Here is a 12,534-nt window from a genome sequence, read left to right as displayed (position 1 = left end):
CAGTGTCTGAGAGGACCTTTTCTTGTAACATTGAAACCATAAAAGCACAGCTAATAATGACAAAAACTGCCTTTTTTAACTGTTATTTTGTTCATAAAAAAGCATCTTTCTCCAGAAAACCTGATACACAAACGAAATAATTGCATCAATGAGAAGGAAAGATATCTTGTCATTTTTCTATCTCTAAAATAAGTCACTGTATCAAAATATATTGTGAAATATTTGTGCATGTTGCTTTCTCATACTGAATTCTCATAGAGAGAACAGAAAAGTATCATGAATTTGTCATCCTTTTCATATGAAATGCAGATTTCATAATGTACACTTTCACTTTGCAAACATCAAGATATCTCTGATTTATTAAAGTATGGCGCCCGAAGGGCGCGCCGAAAAATATGAAACATCCTGATATCTCTGATATATATGCCTTGTATATTAAAGTCATGCACCTGAAGGGCATGCTGAAAAATGTCTGATGTATAAAAGTAATGAGCTTGAAGAGCACGCTGAAAAATATTGAACATACAGATATCTCTGATGTATGTATGCTTGATATGTTAAAGTTGGGCGTGGTGAAAAATATGACTGATTATTACAGGGCGCGCCGAAAAATACAACTGAATGATGAAATTTGTGGCTGACACTAGCATTTTAGGCAATGATGAGCCTGTGTCAAAATTCAAAAACACACTGACCCCCCCCCCCCCCATTGGGTATTTCAAAAACATGGTGACCCCCCTATCACCAAAGTAAAAAACAGGGTGACCCCCCTCATGAATCCACCGCCCCCCCCCGGCTGAAGAAACTGACCAGTCCCTTAGACATGAAGCCGTACATCAAGAAAGAATTTGTCCGAAGTAATTAATGTCTATGTTTTGCGTGCGCGTGCATTGAAGTTTCCGGAGGAAAAAAAAACTGTTTTAATAGTTAAATAGTACTTTAGCTTACAGTAGCTTTTCTGCCTACCATTCTTTGTTTACAAAATTTGTAAAATATCTCCAAAACCGGTTATGTGCTTTCAGAATGTCACATTGTATAGTAAATTAAGAATGTAAAAAAGAAGTTTCCGCTTTAATTTTTTAAATGGGCACTCATATTACATGGAAATAATCAACTAAATGTAAAAAAACCCTGCGTTTAAAATTTTCTGAGCTTAACCGCTTACTTTCAAAATTGTGATTGGACCCAAAACAAAGAATTTCTCATTTACTTCGCTGTCTTCGCGTTGGGGTACACAAACAAACAAAGACCTTGAAATAGTTCATTGTATACTGTGTATATCATCGGAGATGAAACGTTGTATTTCAATTCCGAATGGAGAAACGTTTCACACCATTGGCAATCGCCCTTTAAATAGTTAGCGTGTTCCCGCCAATATGATTGTCGGCGTAGCTGCTTCGCTTCATTCGCTCGTCTCAACTGTGGCCGCAGCATTCGCACCCTGCCCACTTTCAGCCGTGGGCCAGCGTCAATTAACTTTAACTCGAAAAAACGTAATGAAAAAAAAAAGTCTTTTAGAGTATATGAGGACTAAGCCTTTCCCGATAACTAGCCTAAAATATTCACGGATGGACCACCAGACCTTTAGAGGAGAAGGTGATCAAATCTGGAGAAAAATATGCAACTGGTTTTCTTGAAAAATTTAAATCACATAATTGAGGAGCAAACAATATCTTGAATCCTTGGGCGAAAGATGCAAGCTCTGTCAACACAGAAAAAAAAAGGTCAAATTTATATGAACGACGACATTTGTACATCCACATTCTAACCAACCCCTACTATTTAATGGTCCGTCCCTAATGATGATGCCAGGACAACCCCCATCCCACAGCCCTGTTTCCAAGCAACTGACCGATGGCTGCAAGACCCTATAAAAGCACACAGAACCTTATGTGTTGGTCCTACTATACTCAGCTTATTGGTATTCTGATAACGAAAACAGCGCACAGCACGCAACGTCGTAAAAACATAGGGTCGACGAAATGTTTTATTCTTTCCATATGCACGCATTTAATATAAATCGTTTGAGCTGTGTAGGGTAGTAGATATTTGATGATGGAAATATAGCTGCGATAGGTCCAGTGATGTTAGCAAGAGTATTCTGCATGAATTATTTGCACTGCGTGTCCCTCTATCATGTTTCACTGTCACCATTATAATTTAATAATTCAGGGAACGTGTGCCGTCGATTATTGACGTCTAGTTTGCCCATGTTTCAAAACGTCAGAAAGTATTGATATCGTTGAGCTCGCTGAAACACCGTATCATTATGAACAGCCTGTCACACTTAAATTGATAGAACAATACTCAGCCTACACGCACACATTGCAGTCACCAGATTAATGCAATCACCCTTGTGCAGACTAAAGGTGGAAAAAAAAGGTCGTCGTCGTCGTCGCGACAGGGGCTTGACGTCGCTAAAAACAAGATGGCAACTGTAGCGTGATTTCACCGATTTTGCTGAGCAACATACTGGCTTCCATTGCATTATCTCCATCAAGGACATAGAACAACCTCCTTGTCACTGAATATGCACCATTTCGAGACGTTAACTTATGCCCTTTCTCATTGTAAATGTCTTGAAGTACGTGCGGCCTTGACATTAACACACACATAGAGAAACCGGCCTTGGATTGCACGGCGAACTGTGAACACGTACTATAATTTGTTTCATTTTCCTGAGAATATTGAATTTACAGCAACTCCTCTCAGCATAAAGCAAAATAATTAACGAAAATAGCCTAGAAAGGTGCAACAGCATGTGATGCATTTTGTTTATCGGGGTATTACTAAGGTAAAATAGTCGGTAACATAAGTAGGGAGATTGTTAAATAGGTTCTGTTACAGTAGTAACTCGTCGTTTAACCATCGAAGTCAGAAACACGCTGACGTCACATTTTGTTGCAGGTCGTGTACGACATTTTGCACATGTAATTTTTCAACTACCCTACTCAGGCAGAAAGCATTGGGAGAGGTTTCCCGTCTAAGTCATGATACTGGTCATAGCGTCAGGCCAATGTCATTGACACGGACACAGATCTACATCCCAATGACTTAATTCAATGGCTGTCCCCGGCATTTCTTGAAGTTTTCACCGTAAAATACACTCCGGCTGGACAAATCCAGGTGAAAATTTGACTGACACATATCCTTACAAAACAAAGAGCTCACCATGCATATAGGCCTACATGAATCAAATGTATTCTGAAGCTACGCTATTCGCTTAAGGTTCCAAGACAAGAAATCGATCTTTCAAAGCCAACGATTCTCTATTGGTTAATAAGCTCAGAACCCCAATTTATTATTATTTTTCGAAAGCCTAGATATGGGGGAACAGTTTGTTACCATAGTGTCACCATTGTTACATAACTATCACGTGATAGGTAATTTGCATAACCTTTCAAAAATCGGTTTTCCCTATGTTTTGTTTCAATGCTTTGAGATATATGGCTGAAATTTGCGTGAGTGCAAGCTGTCCCCGAAATCTTTAAAAACGTGTCTCAGAATTTTTTTAAACAATTTTTATGCGAGAAAACTTCCAGAGCAGCGAATTTAATCCTAGTTAATTTCTTTAAAATTGTGCTAAAAAAAAAGCTAAGCAAGATATAAAAAATCTGAGACACAATTTAGAAGAGCGCTGTGACAGCTTGTATTCCAGCAAGTTTGAGTCAGATATTTTGAAGTATTGAGACAAAACATAGGGAAAACAGATTTTTGAAAGGTTATGCAAATTACCTGTCACGTGATAGTTATGTAAACAATGGTGACACTGTGGTTACCAAATTATTCCCCTATATCTAGGCTTTCAGAAAATGTATAATTTAGGGGGGTTCTGAGCTTATTAACCACCAGAGAATTGTTAGATTAAAAAGGTCAATTTCTTGTCTTGGAACCTTAATACAACTCACTCACTCACTCACTCACTCACTTTGGGACCACAGTGGAAATAAATTATAACTTCTGTGTTATCCCAGCACCTTCGTGTCTGTCTTTTTTTGTTTGTATTGTATGTTTTTTAAAGTGCTCAGTAAATCAAATCAAAATAAAAAAATCGTCAGACTTGTGGAAAAATCAATCTTATTCCTTGATTTCATCGTCCTTGAATGCGGAAAACGAATTACGACTAATGTGTTGAAAACTAGGTTTTGAATCGAGTCTTTCCTCGGCAAACACTTGATTCAATTAGTCCACCGACAACAGGTATGGCCGTCATCGAATGCAGTGACGGGGGAAAACATGACTGATTGCGCAACTCTGTTAACAAGATCAAATTTCCTGCTTAACGACGTCACTGAAATGCCATGGAAACAATAACCCTATGTCTAATTACTTGTCAAGGGACCAGGTCGGAGACTAATGTTTACCTTTTCTGAGTTAATCCTACATTACTTTTGGTACACTGATAGCATGTGCCTCGGGGACAGATATTCGGACTCACAGACTTTCACAATTTTTTTTCTGATTTACCGCTTGTGGGGGTTCATTTAAAAGCTCTCGACGTAAGAAAACTTGTAATCGGCTTAGTTTTTCAAATTTCGAAAATTTTATTTTTCTCCATAGAATTAACACAAGGATGGCGGCCATTTTGAATTTCAAACATCGGTAAATCTTGGGTTATTTGTTTCTTCCGATTTTTATTATTGATTATGAAAGAGAATTGCTGAAAGATTCCTTTAAAAAGTTTGAGTAAGAGTTTAAGTCTTTTACTTATGAGGCACATACTACCTTATCTTCTCTAGGACAATATCTCGAGTTATAAAGGTGGAGAACATCGATATCTTTAAGAATACTTTATACCGGCTCAAATGTGAGACTCGTCGTACATCCGTTTTGAAAGTGGCAAAATTTCACCCTGAAAGTTAATACATCTTTTCATGAGCCTCGCAACGAAAACATATGTTACCTTTCGTATGTATGTATGTATGTATGTATGTATGTATGTATGTATGTATGTATGTATGTATGTATGTATGTATGTATGTATGTATGTTCTATCTATATGATTATGTATCCATATAAGACTCTATGCATCTTATTTCTATCTCTATGTCCATAGTTGTAAATGTATCGATGCATGTATGTACCCTGTATGTTATGCACTATTACCTATGTTGTGTAACCCATGTATCTTACCTGTAAATCACGGCAACTTTGACACATCCAATTATTGATTAAACTTTTATGTTATACTGGAAAAGCGTTTGTAACTTTATGGCCTCTATTGCTGTCTAATTCTTTTCATAAAACTCGATTATATACTATTGGAAAGTTTTTTTTTTCGGAAAACATCTTAAATTTTGTACAAGGCTGCCACCTTAAAGATAGAATCATCGAGTGTCGACAAAATGACCTCGCTGCCATGGTTACCAATGTTCATGGTCCATCTTTCTTAAACCATAGACAGTACATAAACTGTCTGTGCTTAAAATTCGCTAATGGAGCGACAACCAGGGAAGCAAACCATTGTAAAGGCTTTAAGGGACAGGCCGTGATACCTTGAGGGGTGTATGATATGGTTTTAAGGGATAGGGCGAGAAAGTCTTTAAAATCCCATGTTTTTCTTTTGTGAGTTCTATCTAGGATCACGTCAAAAGAAAACAGTTGGCAAGTACGAAGAAATTACTGTCACTATGGTAATCATCCATCCATGTTTTAATAATTTATAACAGTTAAAGGGTCAGCCATAGTACTAAATCAGTAAATGAAAGAAAACCTCTTCATTGAATTTGCACGTAAGATCTGGTGTTCTAGTAACTAAAAGTGATTGTGACGGGATGAAGAAATATATCCGACTCAAAATAGAGACTGGCTAGCTAGGTAAATAATGGCGGCCATTTTGAATTCAAAATATCGGCAAATCTAAGGTAATTTGTTTCTCTGGTGCCGATATTTGCACGGTGACCTCTGGTTTTTATTCTTGAATTTGAAAGAGAATGGCTGAAAGTTTCCTCGAGGAAAGATTGAGCGGTAATTTACGTCTTTCACTTTCAAGGCGCATACTACCTCAAGTTCCATGCTAGCCTGGGCGTTTCCAACAATAGAACACATTATTTTCTTTTCAAAATAAATATATTAGAAGATAAAACATAAAGTATAATAAAAATAACTGACAATCCTGGTATCTAACATATGTTAACGACCCATATTGCATCTTTTGCAATCCAAATATCTACAGTTATTTCGTAGAAGAGAGACAACTTGTTTTTGGTGAGGCGGACTCATATCACAGATTCGTCCGTTGCCCCATGGCTTCACATTACCGCCTTCTCATATTACATGCGGAGACTTAACATGAATTTTAACAGCGGGGTTCCTCAGAATTCCTGACGGCACTTTTAGTAAAACGATTATCCTCGTTCCTGTTTTCGCGGAAGAACGTATTTTACATTTGTCTCTACGGTCCACTAAAGGCGTAAAGTAAAGAAACGACACACAGAAAACGTTTTTAATCTCGCGTAAGTCATTCTTGATTGAGCGTTTCCCGGATACTCGCTCATTCAAATTGGATGTGTTTTTCTTCTGAATATTTTTTTTTCTGCGCTGCAATATACTGATCAGCTTTTTATTTTTGTCTCCTCGGACTTCAACGTCAGAACAGTCAATACCCGATCGAGCTCAGAGGGGACTCAATGCTATCGTTTTGATTTTGTGAAACAATTAGGACATTTTCCGGGAGACTATTTCCCCGATGCGTTTGTCTAAAATTAAAAATTGTTTTGAAAGGAAAGGGTCCTCGCAAAATGCCATGATTCTGTAATTCACAACAACAGTTGACATGTTACGATAAAATAGCATATACGTTCAATTTTCAGTCTGGGTCACGTGGGTACATCTCTGCATGGCAGAGATGACCTGATGTTAAAAATCACGTGGCTTACTTTGAACACCGTGTGTCCTGAGTTAGCGGTTCGTGAATATGCAAAGACGTCTGGTATCCTCTCAGCTGGAAGTCCGTTTTTTTTCTTGCAAGTTTTGGATATACTCCGAAGAAAACAGAACATCGCAGTTTTTAGAGAGATTCATGAGAAAGTGTTAAAGCGCTATGGAATAGAAATAATGAAAGATGATATCCATAGCTATAGCTACCGTGCCTCCAAAGTAAGATGAAATCACGCGTGATGTGGATTATAGCTCATATGCCATGACGCAAAAGATAAGTACAGTGTGCATTTCTGACAGTGTGACATTTTACGATGAGCTTTCACTGTGCGGCTCTGAAGATGGTTACCAGCGATACACAGCGAAATAATAGATAAAGAGCCTGACAGCCCAGACAAGGCTGTTCTCATCTTTCCACTCTTGCTGATTAAATGGGTACCACTGAATTCGAAATGGGGCAAGCGGCCAAATAATTGATGCGGGCGTAGGAATCCAATCTCTTAAAGCTGCCATTAGCCCGATGGACAAATTATGCGTTGTGAAGATTTAATCAGCCCTGACACAGGGGAAATACAACAAAAGAGTAGATAATTTAACTAGGTTTAAGATATTCGAATAACCCTCGGGTTTCACGGCCTACACAGAAAAATATCTTCGTCTTGACCTTCGAACACAAGTTCGGCAATGATATCGCTTCAGGCATTCTGAGCGTATGACGCGGCTGAGTGCGTGATCCCTATGGAGTCATTCAAATTATCATATTTACAGATTACAAATTAGAAATCGATCGCTGTCACTCGTCTTAAGTAGGAACGATAACTATCCGATAGAGGTTACGCGCTGTGCCACTTTCCGCTACAGCTCCCACCACCAGTTGCTCGTAATTCGTTGCTCGATACATTAGTTCGCTGTTTTCTTGACAAGCTGGTAATGAGGTCGCGACCCCAGATTATGGCTGCTCCAATGATATACCCATGAAGGACAAAGAGGTGCCTGTAAGACTGGAAATCTCTAACTTACAAGAACCCGTGACAAGATGCTATAATAAAAATGAAAACGATAATAAAAGTTTGAGCCCATCCGCTGGCCCGAAAGTTATAGACGAATTTACAATCACAACACCACAGCTAGACGCTCTGCGCTGGTTATTTCGCCGCTTATGAATAGTATATACAACGATATGCAATACAATAACTTTATTGCTTTTTAAGGCCACCAACAGCGATATGCATGCAATGTAATGAATTTATTATCACATATCATTGCTCTCAAGCGCTATCTGACACCGAAGTTGACCACAGTTTTTGTTGTCAGGAAGCCCATAGGAAAAAAACCTCAAAAACTCCACAGAACCGGCATGATATCTCATTCAGGAAACATTACTTTTAAAGGTATACAGTCACCCGTAATGTGAATATGCCCATATATGGTCAAAGGGCGTTCTTTGGTATTCAAAATACCCATGTGAGGGCGCTCGTTTTAAAGAGCGGCCACCCGCTTTTCTCTTTCCATGGTAACTGTGGCAAAATTGGAATAGGTGACAGTATACCTTTAATGTAACTTGTGACAATTTTCACTTTACTAAAGGCAGAATTAAAGAAAACTTACTTGCAGTTTATTAAAAAAATACTGATACAACTTGTTCGACACGCAGTGTGAATATTTACGGGTTCATCTCTGGTTCACTGAGTTACGCGTATCATGAATCCGCTCTTTAGATCGATGGCTTGGATGAAATGAACAATAACACTGCCATTAAATTGAGCAGATCAAATTTATGTAAGTCCTTTGTAGGTTATTCATCCACATCGCTAATAAACTTTTACGAGGAACATTTGTCACGGATAATCGACCAAGATACTCCATTGGCGGGTTAGTTCTGGTCACTATGGTTACAGAGGACAATTAAGTCTGAGGAAATATCTTTGTTTAAGTTGTGGGTCTTGAAGACACTCTTTTCCAGCAGATCGCCCAATCGATGCCTCGACTGATACGCTGCTATAGAGATAAGTGCGCCAAAAGTATTTTCCATTGATTGGGTTCAATATTATTACGCGCTTTGCCACACACACGCAGCACAAACGGAATTCGTATTTCTGTCGATTCGAATAATGGACAAAACTCAGTTTGCGTCACGTTTGCCCCCGGTGAATTTAATTTCAATGATTAAGGCCAAATGCCAGTCCTAAAAATAGTATAAAACCCCAATAAAATTGCAATTTTCTGTTATGACTTGTTTTAAAGAGAAAGTGACCTATGCCTCGAAAATACTTACAGATTCCATTGCCGCGGTTGGCATGGAAACAAGACGTTGCAATAAATGCCTCGATGGAAACGCTCCTCAACAATGCCCAAGTGTTGCAATTCTCGATGTAATATTTAAAATATTAAGGCCTTCACAGTTTAAGTGTTCTTTGTTTCTGTGTCTTAGATTTTCTTTCATAGGTGATTGAAATCTCTCGATGGTGATTGTATAAAGTATTTCAAACTTTTAAGAGCACCGTATCTTGGGCAACAATTTTTGTGGTACTAGGGGGTCTGCTTCTAGGCGGCTGTGATTTCAGCTATTTCTGTGTTACACACCTTACAGGCTGTTAAAATCATTAACAGTTTTTTTCGGCGTGGCCACACGTGGTGGATTTTCTGGATGACGCCATTAAAATATACTGTTATTTTGATGACTGCCCCCCTCCCCCCCCCACTTTCATGAAGTGTATGGAGCTACCTCGGTAATACAACGAATATGTGTCAGCATGTATGATACTGAGAATACCGGTGAAACGCAAGTCCAAGTTTTCTTTCAGAAATTATACAGTAGCTGTTGAAATCTACGTTTTGATAAAATGATGGCACTATGTTTGGGAAATTGACGTGAGATAACCAAGAGTAAGTTCACCATGTTACCGAACGAAACGAAAACAAAAGGGGAATTTACGACGCAATTAAATACAGCAAATTTCACTAGGCCTCGCCTGAAAGTTGGCTATTACACATAGTCAGCTGGGAAGAACCCATGATGTACTTATCCAACACAAACAACAGGGTCTCTTAAAAAAGACATAGCCTAAATTATTCTTCGTTAATTTGTCGTTGTTTTCACGTTAGAATGTCAATGGGGTACAAATTTTCCTTTCGGGTTATTACCTCCTTCCGAAAGTGAGGTCATCAGAGGCGCATGCGCAAGTTTTCTAGTTGATAACGATAATTAATTAATATACTGTTATATAATATGCTTACTAGTAGTGAAGGCTAATCACAGTAATTAAAAGCTGTCGGTATGTGAAACTGTCGAATATTTCTAAGCGCTACATGTCCCCCCCCCCCCCCCACACACATATCCTTTTATGCACGTAATCTGAAACCCAGAACAGCGCATGCCCACTGAAAGACCTAATCGCTTAGGAGGACATGTGCAGAAGTATGGAATGATAGCTTTGGTGAGTTAGAGAAAAACTAATTTGGAAGCGAGGTTTCTTTACGAAATTCATCGCACCTGCCATCGTCAGATTTTATCCCCGAGCTGTAAACCATTGACGTGTTCACATACACTGAAAGTAAAGGTTACTTGGAAACGCCAAAGGTTAATTGCAAGTGGTAGATTACTGACGATGTGACGTGCTCGTACTCGTTTTGTAGGGAAACCAAATAATGTACAGAGAAATTTGAATAATGGGTGAACTCAGAGGACGATCTAAATACAAAGCTGAGAGGAATTTCTTGGGGCGATATCTATAGATCTGCTTTCAGAATGCATTAAGGATAATAATCAATCTAAGCAATCACACACATCTACCCTCTTTGTCTCTCTCAGTCTTTGTCTGTCTACCTGCCTGTCTGTCTGTCTGCCTGCCTATGCACCCATCTATCAATCAAGCTATCTGTCTGTCTGCCTGTCAGACTGTCTGTCTGTCTATCTCTATCTGCTTATCTCTGTCTCTCTACCCTCCCCTCTCTCTATCCTCTCTGCCTGTCTGTCGGTCTATCTCTATCTGCATATCTCTCTGCCACTCTGTCTCCCTGCCAAAACACCCCCTCTCTCTTAAATTCATCGCTCGATGTCAGGTTGTCAGATATTTCAAACATCTCGCCATACGCTTATATTTTGTCGCCTCATTGATATCGTTCTTGGTCTCGTGTCAATCAATTTCTAAATGACTCTCGCGCTACAATTTGATCAATTACTATTTAAAGACTCAAGGTGACCAGCTTTCAAATTATCCTTCCACGTGATCACTCGTTGTGACATTTCATATCCGCAGGACCGCAGACAACATTAATCATTTAATATCCTTCTCGTCTACTGTTGTCGTTAACAACGGACGTGTTGCCAACAGTCGTTGACGCGTCCATCTAGGGAAAGCCAACCCTCGCTAATACGAAAATTTAATTTGATATATCGTGACAAAGATTAATAAAACCCACACAGTTGGAATTCTCTTTTATTTAGCGTGCTTTCGTTGGTACTTCGGTATAGAGAGATATATGTTAAAGTAGACGGACAGACAGCCTGACAGGCAGACAGACAGACAGACAGACAGACAGACAGACAGACAGACAGATAGATTGATAGATAGATAGTTAGATAGATAGATAGATAGATAGATAAATAGACAGCCAGACACAGTCAGACATACGGAGAGAGAGAGAGAGAGAGAGAGAGAGAGAGAGAGAGAGAGAGAGAGAGAGAGAGAGAGAGAGAGAGAGAGAGAGAGAGAGAGAGAGAGAGAGAGAGAGAGAGAGAGAGAGAGAGAGAGAGGAACGGAGACACAATTTTCATACATTTTGTTATTGCCAACACTTGATCTCAGTTCTGCCACAAACGATGCTCTTACACCTTTGACATCTTGTGGTGCTAGGAAACTCTTGATACTTAGCAATATTTCCATACGAAATATGTATCGACCAGAGCCTAACCAACTAAGCTGCACAACCAGCGAAGTGCCAACAAGTCGGGACAGGTTGAATCGAAGTAAGATCCTGTCCGGCCAGGGATGTGCAATTCAGGACATAGCCATAAATGAATTTGATCCGATCCAGTATAGTGAAAAACGTCACTCTTGCTAGCTCGATGTTGTTTTCGCGTTTTTTAACACTTGTTTCTCAAATTATATTTTCATTCTCCTATCGCTTTCAATTTGTTCTTTACCGACCGGATATTACACTGTCGCTACAAGCAAGGAAGATAATTACAAGCAGCATGAAACTGACTCAATTAAGTTTAAATAATTTAGAATAAGACAATGCATTATTCTCGTGCTTAAACACAGCGGGCAAATCCGATTATTCGTAACAAATATGTCGAGAATTTGCTATATAGCTGGCCCTGTTCTTTTAGGCCATAGTTTTTTAATGGGTCTATGGGTAGGTTTGATGTTTGAATAATTTAATGGTGTGAATTCTTTTTTATACCGGAAATTACGTCGATGGAGTATATTTGCGAAGTTAATGAATTAATTATCACGCGGGAAGAATAGCTAACAGAACCATCAAAAGATGTTTTTTTCAAAATATTTATTTTCAACCATCGAAAGATGGTCAAAATACGAAGACGCTCGGAAAAGACACCAGGTATTTGTGACTCGGCTTTCTCAAGCAAGTGGTTGCCTTCTGGTTTTAAATAGCCTGCGAATTATCATAAAAATACATAACAAACAA

General features: G+C 38.9%; 1 protein-coding gene across 6 annotated transcripts in view; it reads right to left on the bottom strand.

Moving 5' to 3' along the window:
- Positions 1-12,534, bottom strand: part of LOC139115635 (short transient receptor potential channel 7-like) — a 98,962-nt gene that overhangs the window by 19,882 nt on the left and 66,546 nt on the right. The gene's annotated exons all lie outside the window — the stretch shown is intronic.

Source organism: Ptychodera flava, chromosome 17 (assembly GCF_041260155.1).
Source record: "Ptychodera flava strain L36383 chromosome 17, AS_Pfla_20210202, whole genome shotgun sequence".
NCBI classification, from domain to species: Eukaryota; Metazoa; Hemichordata; class Enteropneusta; family Ptychoderidae; genus Ptychodera; species Ptychodera flava.
This window is presented reverse-complemented; position numbering and strand designations above follow the sequence as displayed.